Source organism: Pipistrellus kuhlii, unplaced genomic scaffold (genome assembly GCF_014108245.1).
Source record: "Pipistrellus kuhlii isolate mPipKuh1 unplaced genomic scaffold, mPipKuh1.p scaffold_m20_p_15, whole genome shotgun sequence".
In the NCBI taxonomy this organism is placed as follows: domain Eukaryota; kingdom Metazoa; phylum Chordata; class Mammalia; order Chiroptera; family Vespertilionidae; genus Pipistrellus; species Pipistrellus kuhlii.
Window position 1 is genome coordinate 45,791,504 of NW_023425460.1, and position 18,145 is coordinate 45,809,648.

The 18,145-nt window shown below is 57.8% G+C and overlaps 1 protein-coding gene and 1 pseudogene across 2 annotated transcripts in view; one reads left to right on the forward strand and one right to left on the reverse strand.

Moving 5' to 3' along the window:
- The window catches only part of PTPRE (protein tyrosine phosphatase receptor type E), a 52,673-nt gene extending 34,885 nt beyond the window's left edge, over positions 1-17,788 (reverse strand). Inside the window, exon 1 of one of the 2 annotated variants that reach the window (XM_036439321.2) lies at positions 17,644-17,788. The gene's annotated coding sequence lies outside the window, so the exon portion shown is untranslated. The remainder of the gene's footprint in view (positions 1-17,643) is intronic. The other variant, XM_036439320.2, reaches the window with a different exon arrangement.
- LOC118719587 lies at positions 5,293-5,530 on the forward strand (annotated as a pseudogene).
- Positions 17,789-18,145: the final 357 nt, after the last annotated feature.

The window sequence follows — 18,145 nt, forward strand, 5'->3', positions numbered from 1 at the left end:
CCAGCCCCTCCAGAACCGCGGGCAGCAGGGACAGAGGCCACGGGCCCAGGTGGTTCCGAGATGGAGAGCTGCGTTTTGAGGCCTTAACACCCTTAACACGGAGCGTTACCTGTGGCTCCTGGACTTCTGCTAAGAGCCGCTAGCTTTCTCCCTTCCTCCCGAGGCGGCCCTGGGACTCCGGGGCTCCCCCAGGGAGGGGTGCGGTACCGAGGCGGAACCCGCACCCTGATTCCGAGAAGCAGGCGAGCTGATCGTCACAGGAAAATCGCAGACACTGGCCGTGGCCGTGGCCGTGGCCGCTGGCCCACCCCTTTCACACACACAGCGGCCCTCACCTCCCACAGCCTCCGGGACTGGCCCAGGCCCTCCCCGCCTGCCTTCCTGCAGGGAGCTGGAGGATCAGAGCCGTCACCTCCCTGCCCAGGGCCGCGCCGCTGGCAAAATGGCAGCGTCTGGGCTCAGACCCGGGGGTGGGTCTGAGACGCGGTGAGACAAACGTGGCGAACACGGGACTCTGTCTAAACTGGGTAACGTATCATTTTTGGACGAAGGGACACAACTTCGTAAATTCCAAAAACGTACTGAAAACATTTATTTACCCCGCCTCCTCCCCAAAGACCTCCACGCCCTGCGTGGGCACGCACAGACGTCAGCATTCTGGGGCTTGGATTCCCCGTGTGAACGCGGTCTCACCTGGGAGGCACCCCGTATCACAGACTGAGTGTCCAGTAAACAGTTGTCCACCGCGCGGACGGCCGGCTGGCCGGACGGAAGCTTTGCCAGAAAGGGCTGCCTTGAGCTTTCTCTCCGCCCCCCCCGCCCTCAGCATTTCCCCCAAACGCCCCGGTTCCTCTGCACACACCTCTGCATCTCCTCAATATTTTTTTAAAATTTACTTTTATTTAATTTCATTTGTTTTATTTTTTAAAATTAAATTATTATCTGTGTACATATCTTATCATTGCCCCCTCCCATACATGCCCTCCCTCCCCAGAGTTTTGTGTCATTGGTTGTACTTATATGCATGCATACAAGTCCTTGGGTTGCTCTCTCATCTCCCCCAGATCTCCCTACTGCATCTCCTCAATATCTATCAACAGTCACAGAACTGTGGCCTTCGAGAATTCCCAGTTCTAAGAAAAACAAGAAAGGAAGGAAGATAAGAAACCTCCAAGGAGAGGACTGTCAGGCCGGCTGGGACGTCAGGTAAGAACAAGGGGACTAGGCCGTATGCGTCTGAAGTTTCCATTCTGTTCAGAAACGTTCAGGGCAGGAAGGGGCTGTAAGGCCTCGGAGCTGCGTCCCTCTCTGAATCCCTCAGGGCTAAGAGCCTCCTGTGTCTGAAACCGAGGACAGCGAGGAGGAGGAGGAGGAGGAGGAGGAGGAAGGAGGAGGGAGGAGGAGGAGGGAGGAGGAAGGAGGGAGGGGGAGGAGGGAGGGGGAGGAGGGAGGAGGAAGGGGGAGGAGGGAGGAGGGAGGAGGGAGGGGGAGGGGGAGAAGGGAGGGGGGAGGAGGGAAGGGGAGGAAGGAGGAGGGAGGAGGGAGGAGGGAGGAGGGAGGAGGGAGGAGGGAGGGGGAGCGGGGAGGGAGCGGGCAGGAGAGCCCCTTCCCGCTGAAAGAACGCTTTGTGGTCCGGGCACCGTCTCCGGTGTCGGCTTTCTCCCTCCTTTCACCGCCCCGGTGACTGCTGACCTCCCTGCTGGACGGCGGCCGCCGAGCCCGAAAACGCCAGGGAAGGGCAGGTGCCTCCCGGCTCCGACTCCGACTCCGGGCAGGGAGTTCCAAGTGCAGCTCGACTGCCTGCAGGCTTCAGAGACAGCGGCTCCTGTGTCCGCGGCTCAGCGCTCAGGAGCAGAGGCTTTTCAAGTCAAAGGCGGGTCAGTCCCCGAGAGGCGCCTTGTGGTAATCACGCACATCGTCCTCGTGCTCTCACTTTCACCTCAGTTCACTTCATTTCTATGCTCTGACTTCCCAGGCTCTCCTACGTCTGTGCCACGGTGGCCTGGGATCCAGGGGGCGCAGACTCCAGCGGAGGTCAGACTCCAGAGAGGAGGTGGGTGGGCCAGGTGTGGTCTCGGGAGATCCACCAGTGTCCTTGCTACCCCGAAGGCCTTCGGTGGAAAGGGAAGGCCAGCCAACTGCCACGGATGCTGAACGGGGCTGAACGTGCCGCCCCAAGTTCAAGTCCACCCGGGACCTTACAAGGCGACCTGCTCACGGGTTCTCGCAGGGGTAGCTGTCAACACGAGGTTCCTGGACCAGGCAGGACCTCGATGCAACGCCTGGTGCCCTTACGAGGCAAGAGGGCCACGTGGGACGCTGTGACTGAGGGCCCACCGGCCGGTGTGGTTCAGTGGATAGAGAGTCGGCCCACGGACTCAAGGTCACGGGTTCAATTCCAGTCAAGGTCACGTAGCTCAGTCGCAGGCTTAATCCCTGGCCCTGTTCGGGGCGTGTGAAGGAGGCAATCAACTGATGTGTCTCTCTCACATGGATGCTTCTCTCTCTCTACAAACCAATGGAAAAACACCCTCAGGTGGGGATTAACAACAGCAACAAAACCCCGAAAGTATCTACCTGACCTTCTTCCCCGTTCCTGGCGCAGAGCACCCAAACCCCTGGAATTTCCTAAGCGATGAGAGCGCTAAGGGCACCGTTTGTTTTAACGTTTGGCCTTTGACCCCAGTTCCTGAAACCCTTGTAACGCGCTGGCTGAGCGGAGTGTTTGTTCCAATGAGGAGGCTCCCGGTGGCTCCCGGGTGAGGGGCTTTGAGTAACCCCCCCATCTTCCATCCCCGCCCTCCAGATGCACATGCATCTCTCTCTGGCCACCGTCCGTGTCCGTCATCACATCCTTCTGTTCTCCCAGGGTTCCTCTGAGTCCTGTGAGCCCTGCCAGCTGGTGCAGGGTACTCGAGGGGGATTGTGGGAACCTCAGGTGGACAGCCATCAGTCAAAGCACAGAGACCGGCTGGGTGTGGGATTGGCGTCTGAAGTGGGCGGGCCGTCTTGTGGGGCTGAGACCTCACCTTGTGGGGCCGGAGGCTCTCCCCAGGGAGACGGGGTCAGAATGGGGTAACCTTGTGGGACGCCCAGCCGGTGTGGCCGAGGACGGCTTGGCGGGGAAGACGCGCAGACCTGCGGTGGCCCTCGGGCGGGGAGTGACGAGCTCTGTGTGAATAAAGGAGAGCCTCCGGGAGGAAGGACGCCGGGTCTTCCCAGGACGCTGTGCAGAGACGCAGACGCCCTGACCTCCGACCTCCAGCCTCCCAGAGGCGGAGGATGATCGCCTGTGGTTTGAGGCCCCGAGGCGGTCCTCGTGGCTGGAGCGGCCACAGGAAACGGTTCCGGATGCTGAGCTAAGACAGGTGTGGCGAAATCTCTAGGAGGCCTGCGTCCCCCGCCTGCCCGTCTTCCCCTTCGTTGACTACGGGGTCCGGTGGGACCTTCTCTCTCCGCAGGTCCCACACCCATCGGCCACCACGTCCCCACATTCCTCTCTCAGACACCTTCCACTCCTCTGTCAGGTCTTCGCCCAGTCTCTCGGGGCCCAGTACAGCTCCCGGGACACACCCAGGACTCACCAACGGCCGCCCCGTTGCTCCATCGAGCCGGCCTGCCCAGCACCTCCCAACACCCGCTCCGCGGCCCTGCTCAGGGGGCCCGGGGCCTCCAGCGAGTTCTCACATTCCAGTATCTTCTGACCACCTTCACCGGCTCTGAAACGTCGTTCACTCATTTCGCTAAAACATTCAATCGCGCGTGTAGTATTTAAAAGGACACTCTCTCCTTAGGGTAAAATGGGAAAGCCAGCATCACCAGCCATGTAGAGAGATGACCCTGACATCACTAGCCACACAGAGAGACAGCCCTGACCATCAGCTCAGTGAAGATGGGGAAGGTGAATTTTGAAATTCTTGCTCAACACCGGGCCTGTGCAAAGCTCGTGGGCTAACGTCTGCTAAAAAGCTGCCTGAGCGAACGCTGAGCCGTGCCGACGTGCCAGGGGCACGCCGAGGGCCTCCCGTGAGGGCGAGGAGGGCTGGCGGAGGAGGATTCGGGAGGCGCCTGCCTTCCCCGCGTGGCTCAGGGTCCACCCAAACCTGACAGGCGTTTGTGCGCCAGAGGACGCCCTCCCGAAAGCAGAAAGCGGTGTCGCTGGCGAGTATTTCCTCCCACGCACTGGGTCGTCTTCTCGTGCTGTGGATGGTTTCCTGGGCTGTGCAGAAGCTCCTCCGCTTGGTGTAGTCCCATTTGTTTATTTCCCCCTTTTGTTTCTCTTGCCCGCGGAGACAGAGCAGAAAAAAAAACCAACCCATGTGAGAAACGTCGGAGGTTGTGCTGCCGATGTTTCCTGCCAGGATTTGTATGGTGTCGTGGTTTCAGTCTTTGGTCCATGTGGAGTTTCCTCTTGTGTAAAGTAGGTGGTCTGGTTTCATTGTTTTGCAAGTGTCTGTCCAATTTTTCCAACACCGTTTATGGAATAGACTGTCTTTTTTTTTTTTTTTTAAATATATTTTATTGATTTTTTACAGAGAGGAAGGGAGAGGGATAGAGAGCTAGAAACGTCGATGAGAGAGAAACATCGACCAGCTGCCTCTTGCACACCCCCTAACGGGGATGTGCCTGCAACCAACGTACATGCTCTTGACCGGAATCGAACCTGGGACCCTTCAGTCCGCAGACCGAAGCTCTACCACTGAGCCAAACCGGTTTAGGCTGGAATAGACTGTCTTTATCCCATTGTACGTTCTTGCCTCCCTTGACCATGGAGGTAAGTGTTTATTTCTGGGCTCTCCATTTTGTCCCATTGATCTCTGTACTTGCTTGTATGCCCATGCTGTTTTGATTCCTGTGGCCTTGTAGTATAGTTTGATATCAAGTAGCAGGATTTTGCCAACCTTGTTCTTTTTACTCAAGACTGCTATATTTGGGGTCTTTTGTAGTTCAATATAAATGTTTGGAGTATGTATTTGTTCTAGTTATGACATATTCCGCTGCCATTTTAATAGGGATCTCATTGAATCTATAGACTGCTTTAGGTAGTGTGGATGTTTTTATGATGTTAATTCTTCCTATCCATGAACACGGTATATGCTTCCACTTACTTGTATTGCCTCAGTTTCTTTCTGCACCATCCTATAATTTTCCAAGTGCAAGTCTTTTACATCCTTAAATTTATTCCTAGATACCTTTTTTTGTTGTTGCTGCAATTATAAGTGGGATTATTTTCTTAGTTTCCTTTTTGGATAGTTCATTATTGGTATATAAAAAGGCCACTGATGCCTTTTGCCTCGTTGCTACCGAGTGAGCAAGATGGGTCACCAGCAACTCCACTGGAGCCACCGGAGGAAATTCGGCAGGGCTCTCGCTCTTGCCGCGTCTGCTCCAACCGCCACGGCCTGATCCGAAAGTACGGCCTCAACATGTGCCGCCAGTGTTTCCGCCAGTACGCGAAGGACATCGGCTTCATTAAGTTGGACTAAGGGAACTTCTGTGAATGGGTCATTGAAGACATCTCTCTACCTTACGACAATGCTATCTCTTTGTACATAAAATAAAAAAAACACTTCAAAAAAAAAAAAGGCCACTGATTTCTGAATATTAATTTTGTATCCTGCCACTTTACTGAATTCATTTATCAGTTCTAGTAGATTTTGGTGGAGTCTTTAAGGTTCTCTATGTATAGTATCATGTCTTCTGCAAATAAAGACAGTTTTATATCCTCCTTTCCAATTTGGATGCCTTTTATTTCTTCTTCTTGTCTGACTGCTGTGGCTAGAACTTGCAGTACTATCCTATCTAATAAAAGGGTAATATGCAAATTGACCATCACTTCAACACACAATATGGCTGCCCCCAAGTGGTCAAAGTTGGCTGCCCCCATGTGGACTCAAGATGGCTGCCACAAGATGGCTAGCAGGGGAGGGAAGTTAAGGTTGACCAGGCTGGCAAAGGAGGGCAATTAGGGATGACCAGGCCTGAAGGGGAGGGCAGTTGGGGGCAATCAAGCCAGGAGGGGAGGGCAGTTGAGGCAATCGGGGTGGCAGGGGAGCAGTTAGGCATTAATCAGACTAGCAGGGGAGTGGTTAGGGGGTGATATGGATGGCAGGCAGAAGCAATTAAGGGCAATCAGGCAGGCAGGCAGGCAGGCGCGTGATTGGGAGCCACAGCTTTGGATTGTGAGAGGGATGTCATCCCTTGAGGGGTCCCAGATTGGAGACGATGTAGGCAGGGCTGAGGGACACCCTCCCCGTCCTCCCATGCATGAATTTTGTGCACCGAGCCTCCAGCGTTGAATAAGAGCAGTGAAAGCAGACATCCCTGTCTTGTTCTTGATCTTAAGGAAAACACCTTTGGCGTTTGCCCATGGAGTAGGGCGTTGGCTGTGGGTTTGTCACATGTGGCTTTACAATATTGAGGTATGTCCCCTCTGTTCTTACTTTGCTGAGAGTTTTTATCACAAATGGGCAAAGAACCCGAACTGAGACTTCTCCAAGGAAGACATCCCGACGGCCCACAGACGTCCAAAAAGATGCTCCACACCACTCGTCGCCAGAGAGATGCGAATTAAAATCACCATGAGCTGTCCCCTCACTCTCAGGTACGGGCCCAGCAGAACTGAAACCAGGCACTGAAACACAGACCTGTGCGCGGATGCCCGCAGCAGCACTGCTCACCGGAGTCCAGAGGCAGAAAACCACCGAACGCCAGCGGCCGATGCGCTGCCAGCCCTCGAAACGTGGTCGATGCAGACACCGGTGCTGCTCAGCTGTGCAGAGAAGGGAGCGTCGCACGTGCCGCACACGGCCCGGCCTCACACGCACTGCCGGTGAGAGAGCCAGAGCCAGCGCCCCTGTGCCGTCTGAGTCACCGCTGGGGCACATCCCGCTCATGTAAGTCAACAGGGACAGGAGCAGAGGGGTGCGGGGGGGGGGGGGGGGACGGGGACTGCTTACCGGGTACAGGGTGTTCCTTCGGGATGAGGAACGTGTCAAGACAGTAGCTGCACAACACGGGGCGTGCCCTACGCGCCACTGGGTTGTCCTCCTGAGCACGGCTCAGACGCTGGATGTGATTTTCCCTCCGCAGCGAGAGAGCCCCTCAGGAGGACCACAGACGGGGCTCTGGGACGACAGGCCCCGCTCCTCCTGGCTGCCAAGACCTTCACAGCCCTAACTCCCTTCCGCTCTGAAGTCAATACAAATATTAAAAAAAAACAACATATTGTCCACAAACATTACAAAAGGAGTTGATGTCATGTCATCCGTTGGTTCATACCACGTATTCAGAAGCAACAGCCTGACCACCTGCCATGTGCCAGGCAGGGTGCCAGGCGGGGTGCCAGGAGCTGGGAAGACAGATGAGCAGGTGCAGGCACCACCTCCTACATCCAGGTTCAAGCATCACCCACTTCCCTGCCAACCCCCCACTGTCCCCCTCCCTTCCCGCACAGTCTCCATCCTGGGGTCCCTGGAGTTCAGGGCGGGACCCCATCCTCACTCTCCTGAGGCACCTCTCCTATAGGGTCCCTGGGGAGCTCCCAGGTGGCCGTCTTTATCCCAGCTTCCGGGAAACACCGTCCCGCCCAGCTCCCGGGAGGGCCCTCTGCCCTGCTCCCCCTGCCGCCCCTGCTGCCCCTGCTCCCCGCGGCACCGGAGGCCACACCACAAACAAACCAGCGGGGACAGTCCGGATGGAACATCCAGTCCCCTTCCAGGACACACCCGCTCCGGGGTTGGGAGCATGGCCGCCGGGGCACGGCCTGGACGCCCTCGGGAGGAGGGACCAGCTCCTCTGTGAAGGTGCTGGCGCCCGGGCAGGAGAGGGGATGGGCTGAAGCCACAGCCCCTCAGCCCGGATCCTGTGCGGCTCTATAGGACTCCTTCCCTCAGGTGAGGACCAGGCTGCCTCCTGCTGCTCCGCGAACAGGGGGCGCCTCTCCCAGCTTCTGCGGGCCCTCCTCGCTCTAAGGGCGTTCCCAGGCGGTCTCCCCAGGGCCTCACCCGCCCCCTTCCGTCCCCCTCACCTCCCGCCCCGGCCCTGCCTGGGAGCACCGGGGGCCGGACACAGAAGGCCCGTCCTCAGCTTGCCTCCATCACCAGGGCGGCTCCTCAGCGGAGCGGGACCAGGATTTGGGGCCTGATGCACAGACGCGGGAGCCCCCAGAGAGGAAATGGCAAGAAGACACTGAGAGACAGTGCGAGGACTTAAAATCTGTGAGATCCAGTGACATTTGAGCTGCCCAGACGGCGCTCTGCAGGGTGGGAATTGAATTACACACGAGGAGGCTCCAAGCTGCTCCCCAGGACCTTCTCCCGATCCCCAGCCCCGCCCCGCCCCGCCCCGCCCGGCCGCGCAGGGAGAGACCACAGCCGCAGACCAGCCTCCCGGGCTCCCACGTCCCCCCGGAGCCCGTGCATACGACACGCAAACGGACGACGTGTCCCCAGAGCTTTCCTAACAGCAGAGCCTCAGCTTTCAGGAGAACACACCAAGCAAACACGGAGGTGAACTCCAGACCTCTGCGGCTGTCTGGGCCAAACCCACACGCCCCTTCCAGCTGCTCCGAGTGGCCAGGCTTCCTGCCCGGGGCACCGGCACCGCCCAGACCAGGGGTCTGACCACAGCCGAGCCTCTGGGGCGGTGAGCTGACAGAAACCCCCTTTTCTAACGCGGGCTCACGTTTCTCCCCACCGTCGGCCCCAGAAACAAGATACGGACGGGGAGCTTCCTCTGGGTTCACCGCGTCGCAGATGAGCCACGGACAAGCGATCTGAACGCGCACACACACATTCTCCGAGAACACGGCTGGTCCGTGTGACAGCCTCAAGCCCGGCAGCAGCTCGGGAGAGAAAGGAGAAAGCAGGAAAGCAGGGCGAGCCTCCCGTCCGGGGGCCACGGCGGCTGCTCGCCGAGCCAGCCCGCCTGCACACGCTTCCCAAACGCCCGGAGAATCTCCGGATGAGGTGAGAGATGCACGGGGAAAAACGTTGAGCACGATCTCTTTGATTCAAGGACATTTAGTTAGCTCAATGGCTAGACCCGTGGTTGGCAAACTGTGGCTCTCAAGCCACATGCGGCTCTTTGGCCCCTTGCGTGTGGCTCTTCCACAAAATACCACGGCCTGGGCGAGTCTGTGTTGAAGCAGTGGCATTAGAAGAAGCTGAAGTTTAAAAAAATGTGGCTCTCCCAAGAAATGTCAATCGTTTTACTGTTGCTATTTGGCTCTGTGGACTCGTGAGTTTGCCGACCGCTGGATTAGATCATCAGCCCGAGGACCGAAGGGTCTCAGGTTCAATTCCCAGTCAAGGGCACAGGCCTCAGTTGCTGGCTTAATCCCTGGCCCCAGTCGGGGTGCGTGTTCGGGAGGCAACTAATGGATCTGTCTCTCTCACATCGATGTTTCTCTTTCTCTCTCTTCCCCCTCCTTCCTCCCCTCCACTCCATCTAAGAAAATACAAACTAAAAATCAATGGGGAAAAATATCCTTGAGTGAGAATAAGAAAAAGGGACTTTTAGTTATTGTATTTTTTTTTTTAAATATATTTTATTGATTTTTTACAGAGAGGAAGGGAGAGAGATAGAGAGCTAGAAATGTCAATGAGAGAGAAACATCGACCATCTGCCTCTACCGGGGATGTGCCCGCAACCAACGTACATGCCCCTGACCGGAATCGAACCTGGGACCTTTCAGTCCGCAGACCGACGCTCTACCGCTGAGCCAAACCGGCTGCCTTAGTTATTGTATTTTAAGCGAAAGAAAAAGTACTTACACGTTAAATCGCAACTTAAGAAGAGGAAGACATGAGCCAGCCTAAGTCACCTGCACAAAACCGCCAACCCACCTCCCACCTGGACGTGGCCGGCGGGTGGGGTAATGCACACACAAAGCCGACAGAGCGGACCGCCGTGTCCCGCCCGCGTGCTCAGTGAGGCGCAGCACGAGATGGGAGCGTTGAAAAGCCTTTGGAAAATGCACTTTTCTCACAACCTAATCCAGCGACGGAAGGAACATTCTGGAAGTCTCCCTTCGTGTCGGTACTCTGCATCCATGCACACCCCCAGAGCGCGGCTTTCGGGGAGCCTCTAGGTGACCAACTCCTTCAAACCCGTGCCCAAGTTGGTCCGAAGGTTGTGGGTTATTGTTAAGCTGATTAACAAACCCGTGCCCAGCACAGTCCCCGGGCGGGTGAGACGGCCACATGGGAGGCAATACGTCATTCCTGTGCGTTTCCTGCGTCACCCCCTCCCAGGCCGGCAGCTGCCCGCCCTCAGGCGATGCCCTCACACGCCAGACCCAGCACCGGGGCAGAGTGATTGGACAGATCACTCATTTCTTTTCTCTCTCTCTTTTTTTTAAATCAGATCACTCATTTCTAGCTGAAATGCATACTCAACGGAAATTTATGATTCCCAGAGGTGGAGTGACTTTTTAAAAAAGTATTTTTTTATTGATTTGAGAGGGAGAGGTAAAGAGAGAAACATCAATGATGAGAGAGAATCATCGATTGGCGGCTTCCTGCTCGCTCCTTACTGGGGATGGAGCCCACAGCCCGGGCACGTGCCCTGGACTGGAATCGACCCGGGGCCTTCAGTCCACAGGTTGATGCTCTATCTACTGAGCCAAACCAGGGAGAGCGGGACTTTTTTTTTTTAAATTCTAAATAAACCTGTGAGAAAGGAGGCATAGGATCCAGTCCGGGTCCTGGGAGCCATGCAGGTGGGTCCCTGGCCATTGCTGCCAGCATCCCAGCGGGGCAATCAGAACCCGGCGCCCTGGGCCGGGGGGGAGGGGGGAAGGACAGGAGGGGAGCCCCCAGCACCCACAACCCTGACTCCCCTGGGCCCCGTGTTTGTCTTCAAATATTACTGGTGGTTAATGTTGCATTTTCTAAAGAAGCTTTCAAGGCAAAGCGAAGTTGAAACGTAAGCTGAATTGAAAAAAACGAAGGACACCTATTATTAGTGCCTGTCCCCAAACGGGCTTTAAAGATAAAATTCTTCTGCCCGGCCCTCGTGGCTCAGTGGTTGAGTGTCAACCTATGAACCAGGAGGTCAGGGTTCGATTCCCAGTCAGGGCACCTGTGCAGGTTAGGGGTTTGATCCCCAGTAGGGGGCGTGCAGGAGGCAACGGATCCGTGAGTCTCTCTCGTCATTTATGATTCTACCACTCACTCCCTCTCCCTTCCTCTCTGACATCAATAATAAATACGTATCCATATAAGATGAAAGTCTTCTATTCCGGCTTTTTCTACTCAGCAGAAGGAGCCGTTCTATTTCTGGCGTGCGGCTGCTTGGAAGTGTGGAAGTCTCATATCAAAAATATCTGTTTCCTTTTTCCCCACGGCGCTTCCTAAAGCACACAGGGAAGCGTGCCCTCACGTTCCCGCTCAGGCCTGCTCTCCCCACACAGGCTCCGCGGCAGCCTCGCTCCCCAGTCCCCCTCGCTCCGGGCGGAGCGGGAGGGCGCCAACAGCTTCTTTACTTTGCATTCGGCGGGTCGAACACCGTGGCAGCATGGCCGTGGTTCCCGGTGCAGGCACCACATGGGTACGCCCCCCCCCCCCCAAAAAAAAGACAAGGTTTTGCCAAAACCGGTTTGGCTCAGTGGATAGAGCGTCAGCCTGCAGACCGAAGGGTCCCATGTTCGATTCCGGTCAAGGGCGCGTACCTTGGTTACAGGCACATCCCCAGTGGGGGCTGTGCAGGAGGCAGCTGATGGATGTTTCTAGCTCTCTATTTCTCTTCCTCTCCGTAAAATAATCAATAATATATATATATATATATATATATATATATATATATATATATATATATATATATATATATATTTTTTTTTTTTTTTTTTTTTTTTTTTTAAAGATGCGGCTTCAAGTGTGCCCAAAGGAAGCCCGGGGGGAACGCCCTGGCAGCCGCAGCCTGGAGCGCAGCTGGCGGCGACGCCTGCCTTCTTGTTCACCGCCGTTCCATCCCAGCCCCGGCCCAGGCGCCGGTGTCCACGCTGCCCTGAGGGTGTGAAGTGCGGTGGGCTGGGCACGTGCTTTGTGCCAAGGACGGTGCTAGGGAGTGGCAGCCGCTGTGCCAGTCACTCCCCATCATTCCTGCCTCCTGTGAAGGCGCACCGGCAGGTCCCAGGGATGAGTGTCCGAGCGGCTCCTGGCCCCATGGTGCCTGGGCACCACCCTCCGGGAGAATGGACACAGACCAGGCGGGTCCGCCATCGACAGCCTCTCCAGGTGCCGCCTGCCCGGACTGAGTGACTCCGATGATACTCTGCAAACCCGTTTCCTTTCTCAAGAGGCCGCTTCTCGTTCATTTCCTGGTGCCAGAGAATGTCTGAAACTATCACCGAAAACCATCTCCGCCTGCAACCGGAGCTGCGATCCCTCTTAGGCTCCCGGGGGCCTTCGTTCCCCGTTGCCGTGGTGATGCTGCAGCGTCACTGCCGGCTTCCACTGGGTCCCCCGGCAGCCACGGCACTCGCTTCCATGGAACCATGTGCTGCCCGAAAACAAACACCTGGCCGTGCTGTCTTCCCAGGGAACTCACAGCCGATGTGGAGAGCAATTTTTTAAAATTGACTTCAGGGTAGCAGGGAGAGGGAGGGAGAGAAGCACCAGGGATGAGAGACTCATCCATCAGCTGCCTTCACGGGCTGCCTCCTGCACACCCCACACTGGGATCAAGCCCGCAACCCGGGCCTGTGCCCTGACCGGGAATCGAACGGCGGCGACTGCCTGGGTCATGGGTCACGAGCACCACCAGCCAGCGGTGCAGTGAATTAACACCAGAAGAGACACCTTAAAATACCTCCATTCACGCCCTTCCAGTAACGTTCGGGGAGTTTCTTACTATGCCCAATGACCTGAGAAATGCTTTTTTACAAAAAGCGAAAGTAAGAGGCCTGGGAGTGAGGAACTGAACGCGCTCACGCCGGGAGTTCCCGTGAACTGACCGTTTCTGAAGCAACAGCACAGTTCCGCCTCGCTTTTAACGTGTGAGCAGTGCACACACACCGACAGGTGCTTACACTCATTCCATAGGCCTCCCACTGTGCGTCTGGGTTAAAAAGAAAAGACAGCCGGAACTGGTTTGGCTCCGTGGATAGAGCATCGGCCTGCGGACTCCAGGGTCCCAGGTTCGATTCTGGTCAAGGGCATGCACTTTGGTTGTGGGCACATCCCCGGTGGTCACCCTTCCCTCTCACCCCGCTCCTTTGCGGACCCTGTTGTTTCTACCAGGCTCACCCCATAGAACAGGCCGCCTCCCTGCCGCCCCCCACACCTTCCTGTGGGCCTCTGGCTGGCACCATCTCCTGCCCCATGGACCTCTCCATCTGCGTGCCCACCATCCCGGGGGCCTGAGCCAGGCTGGGCGGGACGGGTCACTGGAAGGGTGGACGGATGGCCATTCCCTCCTCCAAGGGGCGGGGCTGAGGGGAGGGGATGCCTGAGATGAGCTAACAGCTCCTGTAGCCAAGGCGACTGTCGGCCCCCGGGGGCGAATGTCCAACGAGGCCGTGCACCAGACCCCAGCTGGGCGGAGCGGGACACACTCGGCGTGGAAACTGACTGTGTCCGGCGGCCGCTGGGGAGGCCACTGCTCGGCGCCTGAGTGGAACGGGCTCTCCATGACGTGAAAAAACGGTAAAAAATCACACAACTTTCAAAACCATCTCGATAGAAAGCAACATTCGGGGTGTTTGACGGGGCACCGGCTCCCCAGGGGGAGCAGGGGGGTTACGGGAGGAGACTGGCATTGCCGCCTCCCAGGAGCTGGAAATGTCCCCATGGCCCCGCGCCCCCACGCTCAGAGGACTGGGGCGCTCAGGTGGCTCCCGAACCAGGTCACGTTCGACTCCCCGTCAGGGCACAGGCCTGGGCTGTGAGCTCCATCCCCTGGTGGGGCGTGCGGGAGGCAGCGGTGGATGATTTTCGTGCATCACAGACGTTCCTATCTCTCTCTCCCTCTCCCTTCCTCTCTGAAATTGACAAAAATGTATTTAAAAAATAATACAGGAAACATGACTTAATCCTCAGCTCAAAAAAACAGACAGCCCTGGGCGGTGAATCACTCATTAAAAATTCAATGAATCCGCCCCCGGCGGGAAACTGCATCCCGGAACGCCAGGGGGCTTCGCCCCGGGAGGAAGCAGCCGTGGGCGCTGGAGACGGGGATTCTGGTGGATCCCGCTCCGCTGTGAGCCCCCGGCCGGCCTGTCTCTCTCTCACTGAGCGCTCCGGGAAGAGGGGGCGGCTCTGGGGTTTCCATGGTTTCCGACCAGATGAAGTACTCTGCCTTCGCGGGGGCCTTCCCACTTCCTCACGGCCGAGGACACCCTCCCGGTGCCCCAGGTCCCCGCGGGCAGGACCTCCGAACGGCGGGCAAAGAGCTTCGTTCCATTAACAGATGCGCCTGCTCACGTGTTCACATCAATGCCCGCCTGGGGACCCCAGCCGTCCCTCCCCGCCTTCCCGCCACATCTCAGGAAGTGTGACTGCCTTCCAAAACACGCCCCTCAGCAAGCCCTCCCTGCCAGGCCCCTGCCTCTCCTGGACGGAGTGGGCAGCCCCTGCAGCGGAGAAACAGGGGCGAGAAAAGGCCCGGGGGCTTTCGGAGTGGGGCGTACACAACAGGGCCCTTCCACGGACACGGGGCACCCCACCGGGGAAGGCGGCAGCACGTGGCCCCGGACACGCGGCACACACAGCCGTGGCTGCCTCGGGGCTGCTCTGCCGTGAGCTCAGAACCAGGAAGCATCCCCCGGGCTCACAGGACTGCCAATGTCCACGCCGCCTTTTACTGTATAGGCAGAGGAGGGCGGGCCTGAGTCACTCAGCGCTGGAGAGCTGAGCTCTGTTTTAAAAAAATATTTTATTGATTTTTTTTTTTTTCTTTTTTACAGAGAGGAAGGGAGAGGGATAGAGAGCCAGAAACATCGATGAGAGAATCATCGGTCAGCTGCCTCCTGCACACCCCCCACCAGGGATGTGCCCGCAACCAAGGCACGTGCCCTTGACCGGAATTGAACCTGGGACCTTTCAGTCCCCAGGCCGACGCTCTACCCACGGAGCCACACCGGTCAGGTCTGAGCTCTGTTCCGCCCACTCCTCCTGCTAGGCTCCCGTGCAAACACAGGATCAGAACTGGGACCTCTGACCGCAAGAGCGTGCGCAGCCCCGAGCCTGCGGGAGGCGCGCCGGGCGGGCGGGCGGGCGGGCGGTGCACAGACCCGCCACCGGCTGGCGGTGGGAAGGAAGCCCGTGCGTGTGTGCAGAGAGATTAGGAGCGGGATCGGCCAGCAGGTCACACGCGGAAACAGAAATGGAAGCCTGGCCAAGATCAGCCCGGGAACCGGGGAAATGGTCCCAAAACACAGCTACTGCCAGGGAGCGGCGGGCAGCGGCGTCCACGGGACAGGCCCCTGCTCGCCAGCACGCTCTGTGCCTGGAATGGCTGCGGGCGGTGCCTTTCCTAACGGAGGTGCTACTTTCTTCCGGCCGCGGCACCCCCTTTGGGGGAGGAGAGGACCGGAGAGGTGCGGGGGACACCGGGCCCACGGCTCCCCACCGTCAGCACGGAGGTGAGATGGACACGCCCACGGCCTCGGGCGCCTCTGAGGCCCAAGCCATTCAGTGTGCGTGGGCGGCCCGTAAGCCCCCAGGCGGCCCCTGCCCCGTGGGTCCTCAGCGCGGTTTATCTTTCAGCAGGAGGCCGCGCACTCAGGCTCGCTGGGAAAACAGGAAGGAGACCAAGTCCTGTTTTTCGTGACTAAATCTTTCCACCAACATGGCGTTTTTGAAAAATTGATTTCTCTGCGGCCACATGGTAAAAGAAGGACCATTTCTGACGGCAGATCCATCCATTAGCGTTGTCTGAGCTCATTGGAATACGTCAACGTATCGTCTTTAAGTTGTTAGCATTCAACAAGCCCCATCATAAAATAACACAAATGCAAGTTTTGAGGTTTTTTTCCTTTCTTTTTTTCTTATCCTCACTTGTATTCAAAACCAAGAGGAGAAAAGCAACTCAGGGAATCGGTCATGCCACTGGCTCTAGTGCAGTAAGGCCACTGGGGTCTTTCCTTTCCCCGCATTTTAGACACATTACACAAAACTCTGCATCATAATGAGCAGGTTTAATATCTATAACTCTATCTATCTATCTATACGCACGCACACACACACTCAGTGGCCAGATTATGATGGTCTCTGAACACATAATATTCTGGTCACTCAGTGTATATCCTATAGAATAAAAGGCTAATATGCAAATTGTCCTCTTGATCAGGAGTTTGACCAGCAGGCAGGCCGGCCAATCACCCATGTCCCCTCTCCCTGGCCAGGCTGGCCGGACTCTACCCATGCATGAATTTATATATATGTATGTACACACACACACACACACACACACACACACACAATGAGTGGCCAGATTTTTATGTGTTCAGAGATCTTATTATCTGGCTACTCAATGTATATCCTATATAATAAAGAGCTAATATGCTAACTAGACAGAACAGCAGATTGGCTGTCCAGGTGACCTTCCAGAGGAGGCGGGGCTGTGAGGGGCTGCCAGGGCCGAGCCCCTTGCACGAATATATATATATTTGTATTAACTTCAGACAGGAAAGGAAGGGTGATAGAAACATCAACAATGACAGAGAATCATGGACCGGCTGCCTCCTGCACGCCCCCGACTGGGGATCGAGCCCACAACCCGGGCCTGTGCCCTGAGCGGGAATTGAACCGTGACCTCTTGGTTCATAGGTGAACCCCAACCACTGAGCCACGGGGACGGGGCCTAATAAACAGTTTTATAAAACCATTTCCAGTCGGCGGTTTTGAAGCCGAACGCGTCTAACATCCCGAAGCTCCATTCCCGGTGCACAGGGGGACGGGGCCGGAGCTGGGAGAGCCCCTGCCGCCCAGGGATTGGCTCGCACCCCTTCCCTTTGCCCCGGAACGCATTCTGAGCCCGTGTCTCGGCGGGCCTGAGAAGCCTTTCTGTGGCCCACACCGAAAAGGCTCCATCAATCCCTGCCCTCCCGCAGGGTGGGTGGGTGATGCCGCTGCCTGGGGGTCGGCCGGGCCTGCAGCTGAGGACGCCATCTGCTCCCGCCGGGTGAGGACAGCCTTGCCCCCGGCCCGCCGGCCCCGCCCCGTGGCCCCGAACACAGGCTCCCGGGCCCCCGGCCCCCGGCCCCCGGCCCCTCGCACGTTCTCGACACGTCCCGGGGCCCACAGGGCACGTCACGGGTCCTGTTGCTAAGGACAATGGGCGGCGTTTGGAGGGTAGAAACAGGAGAAGCCGGGCTTCACGGGGGTGGGGGTTGGTGTGTGCGGCCGGCCCGGGGCCCCACAATGGTCGGGGCCTGTTTTCCTCCGAGGCGGGCCTGCCCCCGGTTCCTGGCGGCCTGACCGCCAGCAGCCCAGGCGCTGCCCGGGGAGCGGGGACCACGGGGTTTCCTGCGGCCACACCCAGATTTCCTGCCGGGCTGGGCCAGTTCCCCCGCTGCCAGCCAGTTTCTCCCTGCCCCGAGCTCCCGGCCGGCGTTCGGGAGCCCAGGTCTACATGCCTCATCACCCGTGACCACCGTGTACACCCGCACACGAAGGCTCTCCTCGGAGCTCCCGTTACCTCGCGTGCTCCGGGGGCGGCCCCAGGGGACCGTCCTGGCTGGCGGCAATCCATGCTTTCGGGCCTGTGGCTCCTCGGGGCTCTGGAAGGAGGATTCCGCTCGGAGCTGGGCCTGCTGGGAGCTGGGGCGGCCGTGGGTTTTATAGGGAAGCTGTGTCCTGTGTCCCCCCGCCCCCCGCCCCCCAGGGGAAACTGTGACTCCCGTGCCCAGGCCTCGGTCCTTTCGGGGCGTCTGGGAAGGACGTGGGGACTTTCCTGGGGGCGGAGTGGGAGTGGAAGGAAGAGGATGAGTCTGTCGCCAGCAGATCCAGGAACAGCCTCCTCGGTGGCTGGCGGCGGCTCCTCACCGTCTCCAGGCGGCTCACCGCTCTGGGGGAGAAGGCGTGTCGCTCAGAAAGGAAACCCGTGGGATCCGAGGAGGCTAATAAAAGCCGGGACCGGCCGGGGAAGGAAGTGGGGCCGGGCTTCGTGGCGTTTTCAGAGCTTCGTGCCGTGCACCTCC